A 21,987-nucleotide genomic window follows, 5' to 3' on the forward strand; every position below is an offset into this window, starting at 1 on the left:
GTGTTCATGATGTCACAGAAAAATTCAGAGTAGGGCGGGCAGAGCCCGCAGTAGAAGAACAGCGGGAAGAAGGGATACCCGTTCGGAGCCAGTCTCGAAGCGGTAGCCGGGAGTACCTTCGTGCGCGGATGCGCTCGCGTCTCCGTCGACCAGAAAAGGTACTAGTACTCCCTCAGCTCCTTTGCGTCAAGCTGAGGGGGGAAGATGGCCCGCTCCTTTTGCAGCGCCGCGAGCCGCTGTGCCTCGGCCGACTTCACGCCCTTCCCCTTGTTGGCTTTCGGAGCCATGGCGGAGGTGGCGGGGGAGATTGACGGTGTTAGTGGCGCCGGTGGCGATGGGGGGCGGAGCGCTGCTCACTTTCGGCTTTGAGAAGAAGGGGGGAGCGGCAGAGATTTTCGAGAATGGAGTAACAACCGGCAAAGTCGGCAAACTGCCCCTGTTTCCCCTGCTTATAAAGAGGGAGGGGCGGACGTTTCGCCCTTCCGAATAAAGAAACCACCCACGATCTCTCCCATGATGCCGCATTCAACGCGTGCCGTTCGGGGAGGGCGCGGTGGATACGGAGTAAGATACGGCGTGACCCAGGCCGCGCGTGCCCGTGCCCTGCTTTGGGCCTGGCCCAACAGCGCTCGGCACCGTGTGTGGCCCAGGCCCGGGGGCTCCTGTCGGTGTACTAGAGTAGGGGTACCCTAGTATCCCGAACTTGTGCACGGGCAGTTGCAGCACCCCATGGCAAGGCTTGCTGGGCGACCGCCAAGGTCCTCCGGGGTTCCCTTGGAACCATTCAAGAACAAAGTGTTTTAGCCAAGGAGACAAGGCCCCGGCAAGAGGAGCTTGCCGGGAAGGCCAACCAAGGCATTTCAAGGAACTTGCCGCGACGCGCCACGCATCCCGGCAAGGCCCGGTGAGCGACAAGCTTCCAGACGCGACAAGACAACGGCCGCGGCAAGGCGCTTGCCGCCGCAGGTTACCACTCTGCACCCATGATCCAGCGCATCCACCAACGTGTCGCCCTGGGGCCTTCCCAGGCGCGCGTGGCAGGAGGCTGAGCAGCCAGCGGTGCGAGGTGGCAAGCGACGCTGACAAGATTACCATCATGGCGAACGGTGGCGTCCCTGACGGTCCTTTTCTGCACTGTTTGGGCGACACAGACGGGCATTTAATACCTTTGTCCCCTACCATCAGGGTTAGGTTGGATGCACTGTGCAGGTAGCTGTACCAACCGCAACTCCTTTTCCATTTTTACCCTCGTCTACGTTGCCACCTGTCGGTGACCCCTTGAGCGTATAAAAGGAGGCCCATGCGCAACGTAGAGGGGGTTCGAACCCAGAAAATCACACACGCTCGGTCTCGTTAGCACCTAGAGTGTACTGTAGCACTCAGCGCTCTTGAGCTAGAACACAATACAATCAGACAAGCAGCAGTAGGAGTATTATATCTCCGGAGAGCTCCGAAGCTGGGTAAACTGCTCGTGTGCTTCGCCTCGATCTGCTCTTCGTGAGATCTCCGCCCCCCGCCGAACCGAAAGGGGCTCGGTCCGCCGGTCCCATAGGTGTTCGTGGATCAGTTTCCCCGACATAGAGTCATGCTAGTGAGTGGTTGTGGATTAGTAGAAATACTTGTGTTGAGGTTTGTGATTCCCGTAGCATGCACGTATGGTGAACCGCTTTGTGATGAAGTTGGAGCACAATTTTATTTATTGATTGTCTTCCTTATGAGTGGCAGTCGGGGATGAGCGATGGTCTTTTCCTACCAATCTATCCCCCTAGGGGCATGCGTAGTAGTACTTTGCTTTGAGGGCTAAGTAGACTTTTGCAATAAGTATATGAGTTCTTTATGACTAATGTGAGTCCATGGATATACGCACACTCACCCTTCCACTTTGCTAGCCTCTATTGTGCCGCACAACTTTCGCCGGTATCATGAACCCATTATTTACCTTCCTCAAAACAGCCACCATACCTACCTGTTATGGCATTTCCATAGCCATTCCGAGATATATTGCCATGCAACCTTCCACCGTTCCGTTATACATGACTTGAGCATTCATTGTCATATTGCTTTGCATGATTGTAAGATAGCTAGCATGATGTTTTCATGGCTTGTCCGTTTTTTTTATGTCATTGCTATGCGATCATTGCACATCCCGGTACACCGCCGAAAGCATTCATATAGATTCATATCTTTGTTTGAGAGTTGTAATATTGAGTTGTAAGTAAATAAAAGTGTGATGATCATCATTATTAGAGCATTGCCCCAGTGAGGAAAGGATGAAGGAGACTATGATTCCCCCACAAGTCGGGATGAGACTCCGGACTTTATGAAAAATAAAAGAGGCCAAAGAAGCCCAAATAAAAAAAGAGGCCAAAGAAGCCCACTAAAAAGAAAGAAAAAAAGAAAAAAAAAGAAAAAAATGAGAGAAAAAGAGAGAAGGGGTAATGTTACTATCCTTTTACCACACCTGTGCTTTAGAGTAGCACCATGTTCTTCATAGAGAGAGCCTCCTATGCTTTCAGTTTCATATACTAGTGGGAATTTTCATTATAGAACTTGGCTTGTATATTCCGATGATGGGCTTCCTCAAACGCCCGAGGTCTTCATGAGCAAGCAAGTTGGATGCACACCCACTTAGTTTCCAATTTGAGCTTTCATACACTTATACCTCTTAGTGCATCCGTTGCATGGCAATCCCTACTCACTCACATTGATATCTATTGATGGGCATCTCCATAGCCCGTTGATACGCCTAGTTGATGTGAGACTATTTTCTCCCTTTTTGTCCTCACAACCAACACCATATACCACCATAGTGCTATGTCCATGGCTTGCGCTCATGTATTGCGTAAGAGTTGAAAAAGCTAAAGCGCATTAAAAAGTATGAACCAATTGCTCGGCTCATCATCGGGGTTGTTCATGATTAAATACTTTGTGTGATGAAGATAGAGCAACAGCCAAACTATATGATTTTTTAGGGATAATTTTCTTTGGCCATGTTGTTTTGAAAAGACATGATTGCTTTATTGGTACGCTTGAAGTATTATTGTTTTTATGTCCAATGATAGACTATTGCTTTGAATCGCTCGTATCTTAATATTCATGCCATGATTAGACATATGATCAAGATTATGCTAGGTAGCATTCCACATCAAAAATTATCTTTTTTATCATTTACCTACTCGAGGACGAGCGGGAATTAAGCTTGGGGATGCTGATACGTCTCCATGGTATCTATAATTTTTGATTGTTCCATGCCAATATTCTTCAACTTTCATATACTTTTGGCAACTTTTTATACTATTTTTGGGACTAACATATTGATCCAGTGCCCAGTGGCAGTTCCTGTTTATTGCATGTTTTATGTTTCGCAGAAACCCAATATCAAACGGAATCCAAACGGGATAAAAATGGACGGAGAATTATTTTGGAATATTTGGGATTTTCCGGAGGAAGAATCAACGCGAAACGGTGTCCGGGGTGGCCACGAGACAGGGGGCGTGCCCTCCCCCCTGGGCGCGCCCTGGACTCTCGTGGGCCACCTGTAAGGCGGTTGACGCTCTTCTTTTGCCGCAAGAAAGATAATTTTACGAGAAAAATCTGGGTGAAAGATTCACTCCAATCGGAGTTACGGATCTCCAGATATAAAAGAAACGGCGAAGGGGTAGAATCTGAGAACGTAGAAACAGAGAGATAGATCCAATCTCGGAGGGGCTCTCGCCCCTCCCAAACCATGGGAGCCAAGGTCCAGAGGGGAAACCCTTCTCCCATCTAGGGAGGAGGTCAAGGAAGAAGAAGAAGAAGGGGGGCTCTCTCCCCCTTGCTTCCGGTGGCATCAGAACGACGCCGGGGGCCATCATCATCACCGCGATCTACACCAACACCTCCGCCATCTTCACCAACATCTCCATCACCTCCCCCCATCTATATCCAGCGGTCCACTCTCCCGCAACCCGTTGTACCCTCTACTTGAACATGGTGCCTTATGCTTCATATTATTTTCCAATGATGTGTTGCCATCCTATGATGTGTGAGTAGATTTCTATTGTCCTATCGGTGATTAATGAATTGCTATGATTGATTTGAGTTGCATGTTTTACTATTGGTGTTGTCCTATGGTGCCCTCACGCAAGTGTGAGGGATTCCCAATGTAGGGTGTTGCAATGCGTTCATGATTCGCTTATAGTGGGTTGCGTGAGTGACTGAAACACAAACCCGAGTAAGGGGATTGTTGCGTATGGGATAAAGGGGACTTGATGCTTTAATGCTATGGTTGGGTTTTACCTTAATGAACGTTTGTAGTTGCGGACTGCTTGCTAATAGTTCCAATCATAAGTGCATATGATCCAAGTAGAGGAAGTATGTTAGCTTATGCCTCTCCCTCAAATAGAATTGCAATAGTGATTACCAGTCTAGTAACATAGTCAATTGCTTAGGGATAATTTCACAACTCCTACCACCACTTTTCCACACTCGCTATATTTACTTTATTGCATCTTTACCTAAATAGCCCCTAGCTTTTATTTACGTGTTCTTTATTATTTTGCAAAGCTATCCAACAACACCTACAAAGTACCTCTAGTTTCATACTTGTTCTAGGTAAAGCGAACGTCAAGCGTGCGTAGAGTCGTATCAGTGGCCGATAGGACTTGAGAGAGTATTTGTTCTACCTTTAGCTCCTCGTTGGGTTCGACACTCTTACTTATCGAAAGAGGCTACAACTATCCCGTAAACTTGCGGGTTATCAGCGCGTGCCCCCCGGCGACCACATCCCTCGGCTGCCACTTATTTAGACATAAATGAAGGTTGGTTTTTCCCGCAAATCGTGCTACAAGTTGCATCAACAACCAAGGTCGAATCCCGAGCTCCAACTATCGCGAGGATCCTTTAGTCAAAAATCAATCAATGCCTTTGTTTTTCTCTCCATGTGCTGCTAACAACACTAGAAGCCCCCACTCCCCTTCCCCAATCTGCATTTTTGTTTGCTCAGATCTTGTTATTAATGGTACTCCATGTTTATGGATGTTTGTAAATGAGACTCCTAATTAGATTTGTGTTGAAAATTCTGTGTAACCATTTTGTAATTTTGATTGATTGCTATGGACAAGTTGCTGATTATATATTTTGTTTGCAGCAGGCAATCTATAAATTGAGGTTTTCTCCCCATTTTTTGATCATCTCCATCGCACTGTGTTATATGTTTGTGTTAATTCCTCATATTCAGTGATGATCTTCCCATTATTTTATTGCAAGTTTGTGTTTGTGCGAACGCCTCAATGAACTTGGTATTGATCCTTTTGTATCAATTCTCTAGCAATGGATTTATTCAGGTGAGCTACTTGCGGTTCTGATTGGTGATCAGCGAGGATCTGGTAGCAAAGGATGACATTGAAACTTGGTTTACAAGAGAATGAGAGGATCTTCGCAGCTTATTTAATGCAGGAACTTTTTGGGTTTTGCTGATTCATAGTTCCCTTTATCTTCATATACTTTTTTTCTGGATTGTCTCATTCTGATATCAAGGTTTCTTATCCATATATGATTTTTAAAAATTGTATCATCGCATGGCTGAAAGATTTGGCCTTCTTACAAAGGTTTCTATGAACATGGATCGACCACCACATGGCTGAGAAAGATGGGCAGTTCCTAGGTACATAGGTAAGCAGAATCACTATTCTTAAAGATGTGAAGCCTTGTTGCATATGGATTTTTTCGTGTTTGGTCTTGTTATAGTGCCCACACCTAGGGGGGTGCTAACCGACGCAGTGCTGGTCACATCAAAATCTTATGAGAATTACTAACAAGGTACTTAACTATTTTTACCTTGATTTTAGAGTACTCAATTCTGCATACATATAATTTGTATATGTTATATGATAAGAGGAGCAATGTGGAGATCCACGGTATAGAGAGATCCACATGCTTATAATTCAAGTACTCCATGTTAGTAAAAAACACTCAAGTTCTAGCATATTGTTGGATTAACATATCTTGTGTTTCTGCATTATATGTTTCTTTGTTATTTCTCTGAAAATAAAATCTCATATTTATATGGTGAGATGTGAAATTGAGGTCTCCACTACAGGACCCATGATGAGCAACACTTTGTGCTAAAAGGAGTGGAGGGAAGAGATAAATTTGCATACTCACCTTGGGGCAAGTTAATAAATATTATTTTCTATAATTCTAATTACTTAGTGCATAATAGTACTCTGTTTGCTTAGGTTTGTGTTATGAAAAATCAGTGTAACCAAACTATGCACATGAGTTAAAGTATGAGGAAGGCCTAATCTTACAATATACCAAGTGTTTTCAATAAGGGTTAGTAAAATTTATCTGTAGGTGGTCATAATGATTAGATAACTTTGTTGCTGATTTACCCTTTTCTTTTAATACCATGTTCCAGCTTCCTCCATTGCTTTTAAGTTCAAATGTGTTTGTGTCTTCATCACCAAAAATGTGGTTTATCTTACTCGTGTCTACTTTGTGTGCATGTTTTAACATATATTATTTTTATGCTTCTAAGACATGCAACATGCAAGAAATGGTGTGCTTCTCATTCGAGAAGATTCAAAATTACTAGGAGAAATGTGTGCACTTGATTTCCTAAAACAATGAAACCAAGTGTTGATAGCATGGACTAAACAAGAACTAGGACTACACCAGGGGGATCATTATCCGGGTTGTGGTAGATACGTCGAGTACACCAATCATTGTGTTCCAGCAATTATTCAATATTTTCTTTGAACACTAATATTCAATATTACAAACAGACGGCCACAGCAGCGCGCACCATCCATGATCTAGTGGGGATGAAAAACCCAACGGGGATGGGAAAATTTTGTTCCCCATGGGCGGGGGCGGAGATGGGCATGGGGTGGCTGTCGTGGGGACGGGGATGGGAGTCCAATACCCACCTGGGTAATCCCCATTGCCAGCCTGATTGTGGATGTATCCTATATATGACTAAGAGAGTCATCCCCATTAACTTACTCACCATGCAATTATAAATAGTATAAGGCCCACCTCTACATGCAATAATGCATGAGAAAAGACCCACCACTACATTCAACCATACATGTGAAAAAATGTCCATCTAATTACTCTACTCATATTCAATAAATATTATTACAACTACACATGATCAAATACAATAAGTCCTATGTATTTAAAATTTTGATTGTTATGTTATAAATTCAAATTTTCATCAACCAATTCCCGTTGTAATGCACGGGGAATTGTCTATTTTTTTAGAAAAGACCATCCTACCCTTATTATGAAGAGGTATGGAGAGATCTTCTCCGTTGATGTGTTGAGGGTTGTACCGAAGCAGAAGTGTTGATTAATAGTAAAGGTAAATTTTAAAGACTTGACAAACAACACACTGGATAGTATGCCACTGGTAATAGATGTAACAAATAATAAACTGCAAATCAGAAGAACGTACATCAGTTCTATGCCATCCACATGTATACATACTACTTGACAAAATATCCACTCTCTCACCAATACCATGCATGGTTTGAACATAGGGAGGAAAATATCCCGGCATGATGGCAGAAATAAGCAAATATAGCCATTCAGTCCTCAACCACAATTTTTTTATAGCCATTGACTATCTACTAACTTCTATGACCTGGTAGTAAATGCTCTTACTTTTTACAAGGTAGAACTATGGGAGGTACTGAAAGTGCTAGTTATCGACTAGAGGGGGGTGAATAGGCGATTTTTATCAAAGTCTTCAAAACATGGAAGTTTCGAAGATAAACAATAGAAATAACCTAATTGATATGCAGTAGAAGATAAACTACAACAAGCAAGCCATAGTCAAGTATGCAATAGCGTTAACGTACGAAGACTAATAGCAGCTAGGTAGTAGGATCAGGATGGAAGATAGTATGAAGCCAATCAACAATAGTAGTCAAGCAATGAAGTCAATCAGATAAGACAGATAAGCAATGACTTCACGAAGACAAACTCAAGTAAAGGATGGAAAGGGATAGAACCACTTGCTTGTTGAAGACACAGGATTTGTTGGACCAGTTCCAGTTGCTGTGACAACTGTACGTCTGGTAGGAGCGGCTGAGTATTTAAACTCGAGGACACCCAGTCCCGGACACACAGTCCTCACCGTATTCTCCTTGAGCTAAGAACACACAGTCCTCGCCCAATCACTCTGGTAAGTCTTCAAGGGAGACTTCCAAACCTTCACAGACTTTGTTCACCGGCAATCCACAACGACTCTTGGATGCTTAGAATGCGATGACTAACCGGCTGGAGGATTCACAGTCCTCAAGTGTAATAAGTCTTCAGGTCACACAGACAGAAAGACTTCAGTGATGCCTAACACTCTTTGGCTCTGGGTGTTTGGGCTTTGTCCTCGCAAGGATTTTTCTCTCTCTCAAATGCTTCGAGGTGGGTTGCTCTCAAATGACAAAAGCCGTGTACAAACTCTGAGCAGCCACCAATTTATGGTGTAGGGGGTGGGCTATTTATAGCCACTAGGCAACCCGACCTGATTTGTCCAAAATGACCCTGGGTCACTAAGGAACTGACACGTAAACACACGCGACAACTTTACTTGGGCTACAAGCAAAGCTGACTCATCCAGCTCTGGATAAGGTTTGCTCTCATTGTCTTCGCTCGAAGACATAGGATTTGAGTTGAGCATCACTTCAGTCACTCTGACTTAGTTCACTTGGACCCCACTTAACAGTACGGTGGTTCCTATGACTCAACAAAGAAGAAAAGGAAGCAACGAATCCACACAGTCTTCGCGCTCCATAGTCTTCACACAATGTCTTCTCATGTCATAGTCTTCAATATGAATATCTTCTCATACCACCATTGTCTTCAATGTCTTCATACATTTTTAGGGGTCATCTCCGGTAGGTAAACCGAATCAATGAGGGACACTATCTGCGTTATCCTGCAATTCTCACAAACACATTAGTCCCTCAACCAACTTTGTCATCAATACTCCAAAACCAACTAGGGGTGGCACTAGATGCACTTACAATCTCCCCCTTTTTGGTGATTGATGACAAACTAGTTGAAGTTTTCAACGGGGATAAATATGTGAAATTGTAAGGATAGGAAATAGTCTTCATAAGTTGCAAGGGCTCCCCCTGAAGATGTGCATGTAAGTAATTTGCTTTTGGAATGCAAATGCACATGGCAGGTTGTACTTGTGGAGATCCACTTCAACTTATGAAGATAATTCATCATGCATGAACTGATATAGCAAGTAGAATGACATGCATAATGAAAAATGGACGTCTGCAGAATGATCTAAGTGCGGAAGTTATCATCGCACATGCGGAATTTATCATAGCATCACAGTGAAGCAAATAAGTAGCAGACGACCATCAAGTTTAGGTGTTACAACTCAGAGAACCAAATGTTTCAAAAGGCAAGAGTTGTAAGCACGCAGCAAAATATAATGCAACCGTCCATATGAACCCGCTTGAAGACTATCAACTCATACGCTTCTCCCCCTTCTGTCAGTAAGGACCAAAAAGGTTTGAAGACATAGAGCATCTACTCATCAACATGAGTAGGTGAAGCAGCAGGGTTGTCGTCGTTGGGTGGCGGTGCAGATGAACTTGGTGAAGTGTCGATGCGCACAGTAGTAGGAGGTGGTGAAGTAGCATCATCTTCATCATCGATCACTCTGGCATTTACCGTTGCCGGGGAGGAAGAATATTCAGAGTCTTCAAGAGATGGAGTATGACGTAGGACAGCAGTCCGTGGAGGAGTGGAGTCAAACTGGAATCTTTCATTGAAGCCATCGTCTTGAAGATCAGCTTCAGCACTGAGCAGGGTCAAACTCTTCCATGATCGCCGGCAAGTTTCATGAGCAACAAAGGCATTATTGGTGGCAAGGTTGCGAATGCGATTGACATCCACCAAGAGGCTTTGCATCTGTCTCTTGAGCCAGGAATGATGCTTATCCTGTTTCTGATGAAGGGCCACAAGAAGTTCTCGGTCATTGAGAACGCGAGAACGCTTCCGAGGCCTTTGTGCAATGGTGCTTTCAGTGGCTTCAGTGGGTGCTCGATGAGGCAGACGAGTGTTTCCAGCCAATGGATAGATTCGTCTCGCTGCTTGAACACCTTCAATAGGCTGAGTGAAGCTTTGGTGCTCGGCATTCTGAAGACAAAGAGGCCTCTTGACAGGGTTAGAGTATATAGCTTCAACTGACATATCAACCTCTGGCAGAAAGATCATATGATTGCTAGTAGAGGGCTGATAGTTGACAGATGAGTGTCTCTTGATGAGGCGCATGACCCATGGAGCATAAAACTTCAGACCAAATAGGTCAGAGCCGGAAGCAGCAAGTTGCCTGATGAAGAACTCTTGAGTGTTGAAGCTGATGCCATTGAGAATATAGAAGACCAAAGTCTTCATAGCTCCTTCAAGCTTGGCCGCTGATGAATGTCCTTTGACAGGCCATAGAGTTCGCCTGATGATATGATATATGATGCGAGGCAGATACTCAAGGTCTTCAACAAAGAAATCTATTGGATATTCAGCGTCAGATGGCAAGGGCTTCATCATGCTCAATATCTGGCTCATATTGGGTTCTGGCTTATGGAAGATACTCTCTATTGCATTGCGGTGTAGCTGACAGTCAGGTTCATATAGTTCTCCAGGAGTGGCTAGCCCTGTAAGCTCGATGATATCCATAGCTTTGGCTTCATGCTGAACATTTCCAGTCATCCACTCGAGCACCCATGTCTTGATGTCTCTGTAGTAGCCGCGAATGTGTAGAGTAGCATAGAATTGAAGAAATAGCTCTTCATTCCAATGTTCTTTGTCTGTCACAAAGTGGAGCAGACCAGTATCACGAAAGCAATCAAGTGCTTCTTCTAAGCATGGCAGTCCAGCAATGGCTTCTGTATCAAGGCGCATATGAGGGAAAATGTGCCCTTGATCATATAGTACGCATGAGTAATAGCTTCTCTGATGATAGCTCCAGAACCGATCTGATGATATCCTTCGCTTGGAGTAGGGGTTCTTGGCGCTGTCAAAGAAGGTATTGTGGCTTTTGAAGCCATTGGCATTGAAGGACCCTGGTGAGTTTGCAGTACCTGGAAACCTTGGCAACCTAGGCTTTGGCTTCTGGACCTGAGGCCTATGCTCAATATGATAGTCAAATTGAGGTCCTGAGGCAGTAGGCGGAGGCTCCGGAATGGGCCATCGGATAGTGGTAAGCTGACCATGACTGTATGCTTGCTCAATTGTGTGAGGCCTTGGTGGCGGAACAGGAGCAGGGGCAACAATTGAGGCGTCAGGCTGCACAACAGGTGCTTCGGGAGCGATTGTCTCATTGGCTTCAGGTGCAGCAGCCTCAGTTGTTTCAGGTTCAGTGGCCACACTTGCTTCAGGCACACTAGTTGGTGCAGGCTCCACATTAGCGTCAGCCATGACTACGTCATTGGCTTCATTGGCGTTGGCGGTGGCAGCCTCAACATTGTCAACCTCCTCTTGACGAACAGGAGGGTCGGGCACAGGCACGTTCACATCAGGAACTGCTTCTACTTCAATTGCTGGGGGAGTAGGTACACGTACTTCTTCTTGATTTTCTTCGGCTGATGCAGCCGGAATGTCTTCAGCAGTATGTGCTTCAGACTCGGAGACATTCATAGTTGGAGCAGGTTCAGAAAATACTTGACGTGCGACAGGTGAACGTTGCACTTCTCCTTCTGGAACGCTCGATAGAGGGACTTGAGGCCTTTGTCCTTTTCGAAGCCTGCAAAATGCTGGCAACGCCTTGGGAGATGGAGTTGCTGGGCCTGAAAGTCTTCATCCTCTTCTTGCACGGGGAGTGTAGCTTGTTGTTGTTGTTGGGGAGTACTGGGGGAGTCTTGTAGTTGTGGGTGATCAGCCCACGATGCATCCTGAGCAATTGGCGTTAGTGGACGACCAATGCTGATGAGTTCGTTGTTCGTATGAACAGGCGATGATACCATGTCATGTTCGATCTGAGGAAGAACTTCATCCTCAGCTACATTGTCATCATGACCAATGTCTTCAGCAGCGGTGGGTTCAGCTGCTAGAATATCTTCAGCTTCATGAGCCTCTGTGGAAGCAGGCTCATGGACTATCATTCTTCGTTCTTGATGTTCTGACGCTGGGCGAACCACTGAAATGGGTTCAACAACTAAGGGCTCTTTGGAAGCATCCCTAGTCTTCTTCGTCTTGCGCTTCTTCTTGGAGGGAGCGGCATCAGAGGCTTCAGTGTTCTTCCTCTTTCTGGCTTCAGCCTCGGCAGCCCTCGTCTTCTTTTGTTCTGAAGCGGTTGTGGTGACCTTTGGCTTCGAGCCAGTCATGCTGCTCGGGAAGATAATGCGAGGGGCTTCTAGGCTTGAAGGTGCAGGCTAGTCAGTAGGAAGCTTCTTCTTTTTCTTTGCAGCCATCCTGGGGTCAGTGCCAGGACGACCAAGTGACTTGCGCTTCTCATCCTCATTGTAGGCAAGCACACGCTTATCAGCCAAAATCTTCATGCACTCTCGAGAACCCTGAGCTTCTTTGCGCTTCTTCATAAAAGCTTCTTTAAGCTCATGTAGCATGACTTTGAAGTTTCGGACGTCTTGAACACTTAGCTTGGCCACATGCTTCTTGAATTGAGCCTTCTCATAATCAATCTTGTTCTTGAGCTCAACGATTCGCTGAGTAAGAGCTAGCTCAGAAGCAATGGCGCCATTGAAAGAGATGCTGAGGCCAATGGGAAGTTGTAAATCTTCAAAGCTGACATTGGGGGTGTCGAACCACTCATCAATGAAATTGTGGATGATGGCCACATCAAAGAGAGGCAAGTTGTTGAATATTTCTGCTTCTTCCTTGCTCTTTATCAGCTGCTCAAGAGCATCATCGGCAAGATCTTCATCACTTGACAGATCAATGGGTTCTTCGCGCAGAATGGCGGCAGGAGTCAAGGCTTGATCAGTATGCCTGAAAAGTTGTTTTTTCTTCTTCGTCTTCTTGGATATGCGGGATTGATCTTCAGACTGCACACTGGCTTCAGGAGGTGCAGTGGCCAGTGGCTTCACACGAGAAGCTTTTGGAGGTGCAGCTGATGATGAAGCCTTAATTTTCTTTGGCTTCTGCGGCCTTGGAGGAGGAGCTGGGGCTTCATCAGAATCAGCCTCATTGTCAGAATGATCCACTTTGGCACCTTGTACCTTGATGTAGGAGATGAGACCATCAAGGTTTGCAAAGGGGCCAATTCTGTTTTCTTCAGCTTCACGTGTGCCATCCTCACGGGGAGCAGAGGGGCCAGGATTGAAGTCTAATCCTCATGACTTCTTGTTTTCCTTTGCCGAAGCCTTAGCAAACTGGAGGTTGCGCTTGAAGAGATTGTCGTCACGACACCAGAGCAATGATGTTGGGTCGGCTTCTTCAGGCTGTGGTCCACGGACCATGCAAGAATAGAATTCTTGTGCAATGGCTTCAACTTTGTTCTTGGGGGGAAGGCCTTGATAGAGAATATCACCCCAAGGGCTCTTGATAGCATTTTTCTCTACGTACTCCTGGGTGACGAACTTGTACTTGTACCACTGTTCAGCCCAATAGCATCGAATCCATTGGATTCGAGTCTTGTGCTGATTGTAATCTTCTTCAGGGTCTGTTTTATACATTTCTACCAGATCATCAGGCAGATCCTTTGAAGTTCCCCCACGACGTTGTCTGCCACCCTTCCTGACAGATTTCTCCATAGCCATGAACTTCAAACTGAACGGTTTCAATATGTTCAAAGGCTTCAAAGGCTTTCGCTTGCTGGTCAGACAGGAACTGGCTTCGGGAGAATTGATATGACGCTGTAAGTATTCTGCAAACGAATGCAGACTATGAGAACCAAGGGATTCTCCCACGGACATGTACCTGTGACAGCATTAGAGATGCGAGGGAAGGGGAAGAGGTCATATGCATTCTCAGAAGATTTTGAAGATAAATCAGTTTGAAGACATTGACCTCATGATGCGAAGACATTCACTTATATGTGGTGAGTTGGTTCCAGATTTGTACCAATCCGTGAATAAGTACAAGTGAGGAATCAAACTAGATAGGAAATCTAAGTGAATAGACTAGGCATTATGAGATGCAGACAGAATAGATCTAATATTGAGTAGGTAGAAACCACTTTCGGTAAGTAGGATGAATCTATGAAGATCAAAAAGGTGGTAAAAATAGAGTTATAATTACCGCACGACGAACTGCTAGATGGGAAGAATAGGAGACCGAGCAGTTCAACCCACCGTGCCCTAACTTGGCGACGGAGGACACCTACGGCGACGGCGGAGAGGACGATGTCCGCGGCCGGCGTGAGGACGGCGTCGGAGAAGTCGCGGCAGCTAAGTGCTTCATCGCCGGCGTCGTCGCGAGCTAGCGGTGGAGCTAGGGTTTTGACGAGGTGGAGAGGTGGAAGAAGGTTTTCTTGACCGCAGGGGACAAGTATTTATAAGTAGGTGAGAGACACAGCGCAATTACGCTGGTGCCCCTGGCGGTTCACATCTGAGGGGTACGTGGCAAGCATGCAACATACTTAGAGTTGTCCCACGTTCCCACGCCCGCTGAATTTGTCGGATGTTCGTTCCGGCTTCTCCGGATATAGACAATAAAGATGAATCATTTAAATAGGACTTGATGTTTGTCTCTGTGTCTTCTGCTGACTAGGACGCAGAGAAGACATTCGACAGTTTCAATATAATGCATATGATTTGGACAGATAGAGTTTGAGATAGAAAGCATAGAGGGGTTAGGGTCCGATCACATTCACTTAGTTCAAAAGATTCAACTTGAAGACATAGCTATAAGTGAATGCTGTAGAGGACAGAACGCTAGTATATATATATATATATATATATATATATATATATATATATATATATATATATATGCAATCAACTCATCATAGCGCAGAAAATCATGAAGATAAATAGAAATTGAAGACAAACCAAATGCGAAGTCTTTGCAAAAGTAACGCCATGAGTGAAACACTTTAAACAGAGAAATTTGGTGGTGCCGTTACCCACCGTATAGGAAGTATTAGACCCAGACACGGCGCATAATTATCGTGGCGCTCCGAAGTCAAATTCCATGTTAATGTATTCACACTCAGAGTGTAAATCTTCATTGATTGAAGATATACCTTACTTCATGTGTTGCACATCTAAGTCATCAACATGCATAAGTGTTAGGATGTGTGCCTGATCACAGGACATTAGAGGATTCCAAGATATTTAGCTCACACCGTAACTTGCAAAACCTTTTCTCATCCAAGGGCTTTGTGAAGATATCTGCCAGTTGCTCTTCAGTGTTGACGTGCATGATATCTATATCTTTCTTCATAACATGATCTCTGAGAAAGTGATGACGTATTTCAATGTGCTTTGTCTTCGAGTGCTGGACTGGATTGTTGGCTATCTTGATGGCACTTTCGTTGTCGCAGAAGAGAGGTGCTTGTTTCAGGTTGATGCCATAATCCTTGAGAGTTTGCTTCATCCATAGAAGCTGAGCACAACAGGATCCAGCAGCAATGTATTCAGATTCAGCAGTTGAGAGTGATACACAGTTCTGCTTCTTTGAAGACCAACAGACAAGTGATCGACCAAGAAAATGACATGTGCCTGATGTACACTTGCGATCCACCTTGTCACCAGCATAATCAGCATCCAAGAATCCAACCAAATCAAATTTTGAGCCCTTGGGATACCATAATCCGAGTGTTGGGGTGTAAGCCAAATATTGAAGAATTCGCTTCACAGCTAAGTGATGCGATTCCTTTGGTGCCGCTTGGAATCGAGCACACATGCAAACACTAAGCATAATATCTGGCCTAGATGCACATAAATAAAGCAAAGAACCAATCATGGAGCGGTATACCTTTTGATCGAACTCTTTACCATTGTCGTCGGGACCAAGATGGTGTTTGGCTGGCATTGGCGTCGTGTAGCCTTTGCAGTCTTCCATTCCAAACTTCTTCGGACAATCTTTGAGGTATTTTTCTTGAGATATGAAGATGCCATTTTGTTGCTGACGAATTTGAAGACCAAGGAAGAACTTCAGCTCACCCATCATGGACATTTGATATTGCTCTTGCATCATGTACCCAAACTCATCACTGTACTTCTGGTTGGTGCAGCCGAAGATTATGTCATCCACATATATTTGGCACACAAACAGTTCACCATCATATGTCTTCGTGAAGAGTGTGGGATCGAGGGATCCAGGTTTGAAGCCTTTGCTCTTCAGGAAGTCTTTGATTGTATCATACCAGGCACGAGGAGCTTGTTTGAGGCCATACAGTGCTTTGTTTAGCTTGTACACCATATCAGGATGTTTTGGATCTTCAAAGCCAGGTGGTTGTGCGACATATACTTCTTCTTCAATCTTGCCATTGAGAAATGCACTTTTCACATCCATTTGATATAGCAAGATGTTGTGATGATTAGCATAGGCTAGCAGTATGCGAATAGCTTCAAGCCTAGCAACATGAGCAAATGTTTCATCGAAGTCAATTCCTTCAACCTGAGTATATCCTTGAGCCACAAGACGTGCTTTGTTTCTGACGACTTGACCATGCTCATCTTGTTTGTTCCGGTATATCCATTTTGTGCCAATTATGTTATACTTGCGAGGGTCAGGGCGCTTGACCAGTTCCCAAACATTATTCAGCTTGAACTGTTGAAGTTCTTCTTGCATGGCTTGAATCCATTCAGGTTCCATAAAGGCTTCAGCAACTATCTTGGGTTCAGATATTGATACAAATGAAAAATGCCCACAGAAATTTGCTAACTGTGTTGCTCTTGATCGAGTAAGAGGACCAGGTGCGTTGATGCTATCAATTATCTTCTCAATTTGTACTTCATTTGCAACACGAGGATGAACTGGACGAAGACCTTGCTCATGCTGATCATTGTCATCATTGGAAATATTGTCTTCGGTCTGAGCATTGTCTTCAGGTTGGTTTGGTGCAGAAATGATAAGTTCCTCTTCAGGCTGTGCTTTAGAGGGCATGATCTCACCAGTTCCCGTCAGCTTGATAGATTCACTGGAAGGAGCTTCATCAAGTGTGTTTGGCAGGAGCTCTCGTTGTGAACCATTGGTTTCATCAAATCGCACATCCACTGTTTCAACGATTTTGTAGTGGAAGAGGTTGAAGACTCTGTAAGAGTGCGAATCCTTTCCATAGCCAAGCATGAAGCCTTCGTGAGCTTTGGGTTCAAATTTTGACTTGTGATGGGGATCCTTGATCCAGCACCTAGCACCAAAGACTCTGAAGTAGCTGACATTTGGCTTCTTGCCAGTAAGGAGCTCATAGGATGTTTTGCCCAGAAGCTTGTGGATGTAAACACGGTTAATGATGTGACATGCAGTATCAATTGCTTCAGGCCAGAATTTTCTTGGTGTCTTGTACTCGTCAAGCATTGTTCGAGCCATCTCAATGAGGGTTCTGTTCTTACGCTCAACAATGCCATTTTGCTGAGGTGTGTAAGGAGCAGAAAATTCATGAGTGATTCCCATTGTATCCAGATAAAGATCAAGGCCAGTGTTCTTGAATTCAGTGCCGTTATCACTTCTGATATGCTTGATCTTGACGCCATAATTGTTCATTACTCGATTGGCGAATCATCTGAAGACATCTTGTACTTCAGTCTTGTAGAGAATTATGTGCACCCATGTATATCTTGAGTAGTCATCAACAATGATGAAGCCATAGAGACACGCCGTTGTTGTGAGGGTGGAGTAGTGAGTAGGTCCAAATAAGTCCATGTGTAGCAGCTCGAAGGGTTGAGATGTTGTCATGATTGTCTTCGAGGGATGCTTGGCCCTTGTCATCTTCCCAGCTTCGCAAGCACCACACAAATGATCTTTCTTGAACTTGACACCTTCGATGCCTATGACATGCTTCTTCTTGACAAGAGTGTGCAAGTTCCTCATGCCAGCGTGCCCTAGCCTTCGATGCCAGAGCCAACATTCTGAAGCTTTTGCAAGAAGACATACAGCAAGCTGTGGACCTACTGAGAAATCTACCATGTATAGATCACCTTTCCTATACCCTTCAAAGACTAGAGACTTGTCAGATTCCATTAGTACAAGGCAACGATATTTTCCAAATATCACAATCACGTTTAAGTCACAAAGCATTGAGACAGACATTAAGTTGAATCCAAGGGATTCAACAAGCATCACTTTATCCATGTGTTGATCCTTTGAGATTGCAACTCTACCTTGACCCAATACCTTGCCTTTACCAGTGTCAGCAAATGTGATTTGACTCTTGTCGGATGGACGTAAGGTTGAGTCCATGAGAAGACTTCGATCACCAGTCATATGATTAGTGCATCCGCTGCCAATAATCCATTCTGAAGCTTTTGGTGACATGCCCTACAGTGCAGTTAGGAGGATAGGCTTCACAAGGTATGTTGTGAAGCATAAGCATTTGATGCACATGTGGATTATCACAGCATAGATGAAAGTTAGCACACAGTATGACAGGTAAGCGATTCATATGTGGAATACATAGTAAGTCATTTTATCATGCGTCCCTTTGTGTTTTAGGTCCCCAGCAATAATATCGGACGCCTTTGATTGCTGGCTGGAGACCATGTTCTGCAAAAGAGAGTTAATTCTTCTTCACCACCCACATCTTTAGGGGTGGCTTAGAAGCAATGAGTCTAAGTGCACCATCTGAGAATTTCGGCTTTGGAGCCCTAGCAAATAGCCTTGCAGGAGATGAATGATACTCATATGAATAAGCAGAAAAGTTCTTAGTATTGTGAACATAGCGGTTTGAAGACACACGCTCATATTCATAAGTTTGAGTGTGATTTCCCTGCAAAACATTGGCGTTAGGGTGACTCGGGTGAGTCCTGTTTCCGTATGAAGCCTTTGGGCCACATGAAGCTATAGGTCTGGGTTTGTCTTCTTCCTTAGTGGTGTCATGACGACATTCATAGAAAGATTCTCAATGTACTGCTTGGGTACCCAGATCTTCTTCATAGGTGGTCCATTCCTGCAGTTAGTACCAATGTACCTGGCAAACACTTCACCATTCTGATTTTTGAACAGCTTATAGTTGCATCAAAGGATTCATCAATGACAATAGGATTAGCACAGGTAAAGCCAGATAAAGTGGATGGATCCACTGAAGGTTCCTTTGCAGCAACCCATGTGGTTTTGGGATACTGCTCAGGCTTCCAGTATGATCCATCAACATTCATTTTCCTTTTGAACCCAACACCCTCTTTCCTAGGGTATTGGTTCAGAATCTGCTTTTTAAGGACATCGCAGAGAGTCTGATGTCCCTTCAAACTTCTGTACATTCCTGTTTCAAGCAATGTCTTCAACATAGCATTTTCATCAGCAACAACAGTGGTATCCTCCGCAGAGGGGTTAGTAACCACTTCAGTAGGTGAAGACAATGAAACAGTAGCAGCAGTGGAACATTCAGCAACAGATGTAGCGTTATCACGCTCAATGCATTTTAGACATGGTGGTTCAAATCCATCCTGAGCGGAACTGATCTGTTGAGCGCAAAGTGACTCATTCACTTTTTGAAGATCTTCATGAGCCGCTCTCAATTTTTCAAGCTCTTGTTTCCTTTGAAGATAATCATAGGAGAGTCTTTCATAAGTAGTTGAGAGCGATTCATGACGACCTTCAAGTTCTTGGTACTTAGCATGAAGATTTTTTATGTCATCAACTAAGGACTGTGAATGTGTCATTTCAGCGTCCAACAGGTCATCGCTTTTGTCTAACAGTTTTTTAGTATGTTCCATAGCCTTTTGTTGTTCAGTTGCAATTTTAGCAAGTGTTTTGTAGCTAGGTTTGGATTCACAATCAAAGTCATCTTCACTTGAAGTTTGAAAGTAAGCATCGCGGGATTTTACCTTGGCACCACGTGCCATGAAGCAGTAGGTGGGAGAAGGATCGTCTTCGTCATTAGCTTCAGCGTTGGTGTGGAAGTCATTGTCTTCAGTGTTGAAGATGGACTTGGCGACATAGGCTGTGGCTAGAGCCAGACTTGCAACGCCAGGGTCAGACTCCTCACCAGACTCCACCTCCGCCTCCTCCGAAGCAGACTCCTCCTCTGAATCCATTTCCTTGCCAACAAAAGCACGAGCCTTGCCAGATGAGCTCTTCTTGTATGATGAAGACTTGGAAGAAGACTTAGAAGACTTTGAGGATTTCTTCTTCTTGTTGTCATCGGAATCATATTCCTTGCTTTTCTTCTTCTTCTTCTCATTGTCCCACTGTGGACACTCAGATATGTAGTGACCGAGTTTCTTGCACTTGTGGCAGGTTCTCTTCTTGTGATCATGGGTGGAAGCTTCATCATTCCTTGAGCTGGATCGTGAAGACTTTCTGAAGCCTTTCTTCTTGGTGAATTTCTGGAACTTCTTCACAAGCATAGCAAGCCCCCTTCCAATGTCTTCAGGATCGTCAGAACCGCAGTCAGATTCATCTTCTTCAGATGAGGAAACAACTTTTTCCTTCAAAGCACGAGTTCGGCCATAGTTGGGGCCATAGATATCTCTTTTCTCAGAAAGCTGGAACTCATGTGTGTTGAGCCTTTCAAGTATATCAGACGGATCGAGTGTCTTGAAATCAGGACGTTCTTGTATCATGAGGGCAAGGGTGTCAAAGGAGCTGTCAAGTGATCTCAGCAGTGCCTTGACGATTTCATGCTTGGTAATCTCAGTTGCGCCAAGAGCTTGAAGTTCATTTGTGATATTAGTGAGGCGATCAAACGTGAGCTGGACATTTTCATTGTCGTTTCTCTTGAAGCGATTGAAGAGATTGCGAAGAACACTGGTCCTCTGGTCTCTCTGTGTAGAGATGCCTTCATTGACTTTGGACAGCCAGTCCCAGACTAGCTTTGACGTTTCTAGAGCACTCACACGGCCATACTGTCCTTTGGTCAGATGACCACAGATGATGTTCTTTGCAGTCGAGTCCAGTTGAATGAACTTCTTGACATCAGTAGGGGTGACACCTTCACCAGTTTTGGGAACGCCATTCTTGACGACATACCAGAGGTCGACATCAATGGCTTCAAGATGCATGCGCATCTTATTCTTCCAGTAGGGATATTCTGTTCCATCGAACATGGGGCAAGCAGCGGAGACTTTGATTATCCCTGCAGTCGACATAGCTAAACTCCAGGTGGTTAAACCGAATCACACAGAACAAGGAAGTACCTTGCTCTAATACCAATTGAAAGTGCTAGTTATCGACTAGAGGGGGGGGGGTGAATAGGCGATTTTTATCAAAGTCTTCAAAACGTGGAAGTTTCGAAGACAAACAATAGAAATAACCTAATTGATATGCAGCGGAAGATAAACTACAACAAGCAAGCCATAGTCAAGTATGCAATAGCGTTAACGTACGAAGACTAATAGCAGCTAGGTAGTAGGATCAGGATGGAAGATAGTATGAAGCCAATCAACAATAGTAGTCAAGCAATGAAGTCAATCAGATAAGACAAATAAGCAATGACTTCACGAAGACAAACTCAAGTAAAGGATGGAAAGGGATAGAACCAGTTGCTTGTTGAAGACACAGGATTTGTTGGACCAGTTTCAGTTGCTGTGACAACTGTACGTCTGGTTGGAGCGACTGAGTATTTAAACTCGAGAACACCCAGTCCCGGACACACAGTCCTCACCGTATTATCCTTGAGCTAAGAACACACAGTCCTCGCCCAATCACTCTGGTAAGTCTTCAAGGGAGACTTCCAAACCTTCACAGACTTCGTTCACCGGCAATCCACAACGACTCTTGGATGCTCAGAACGCGACGCCTAACCGGCTGGAGGATTCACAGTCCTCAAGTGTAATAAGTCTTCAGGTCACACAGACAGAAAGACTTCAGTGATGCCTAACACTCTTTGGCTCTGGGTGTTTGGGCTTTGTCCTCGCAAGGATTTCTCTCTCTCTCTCAAATGCTTCGAGGTGGGTTGCTCTCAAACGACAAAAGCCATGT

The sequence above is a fragment of the Triticum dicoccoides genome, chromosome 2B (genome assembly GCF_002162155.2).
Source record: "Triticum dicoccoides isolate Atlit2015 ecotype Zavitan chromosome 2B, WEW_v2.0, whole genome shotgun sequence".
Lineage (NCBI taxonomy): Eukaryota > Viridiplantae > Streptophyta > Magnoliopsida > Poales > Poaceae > Triticum > Triticum dicoccoides.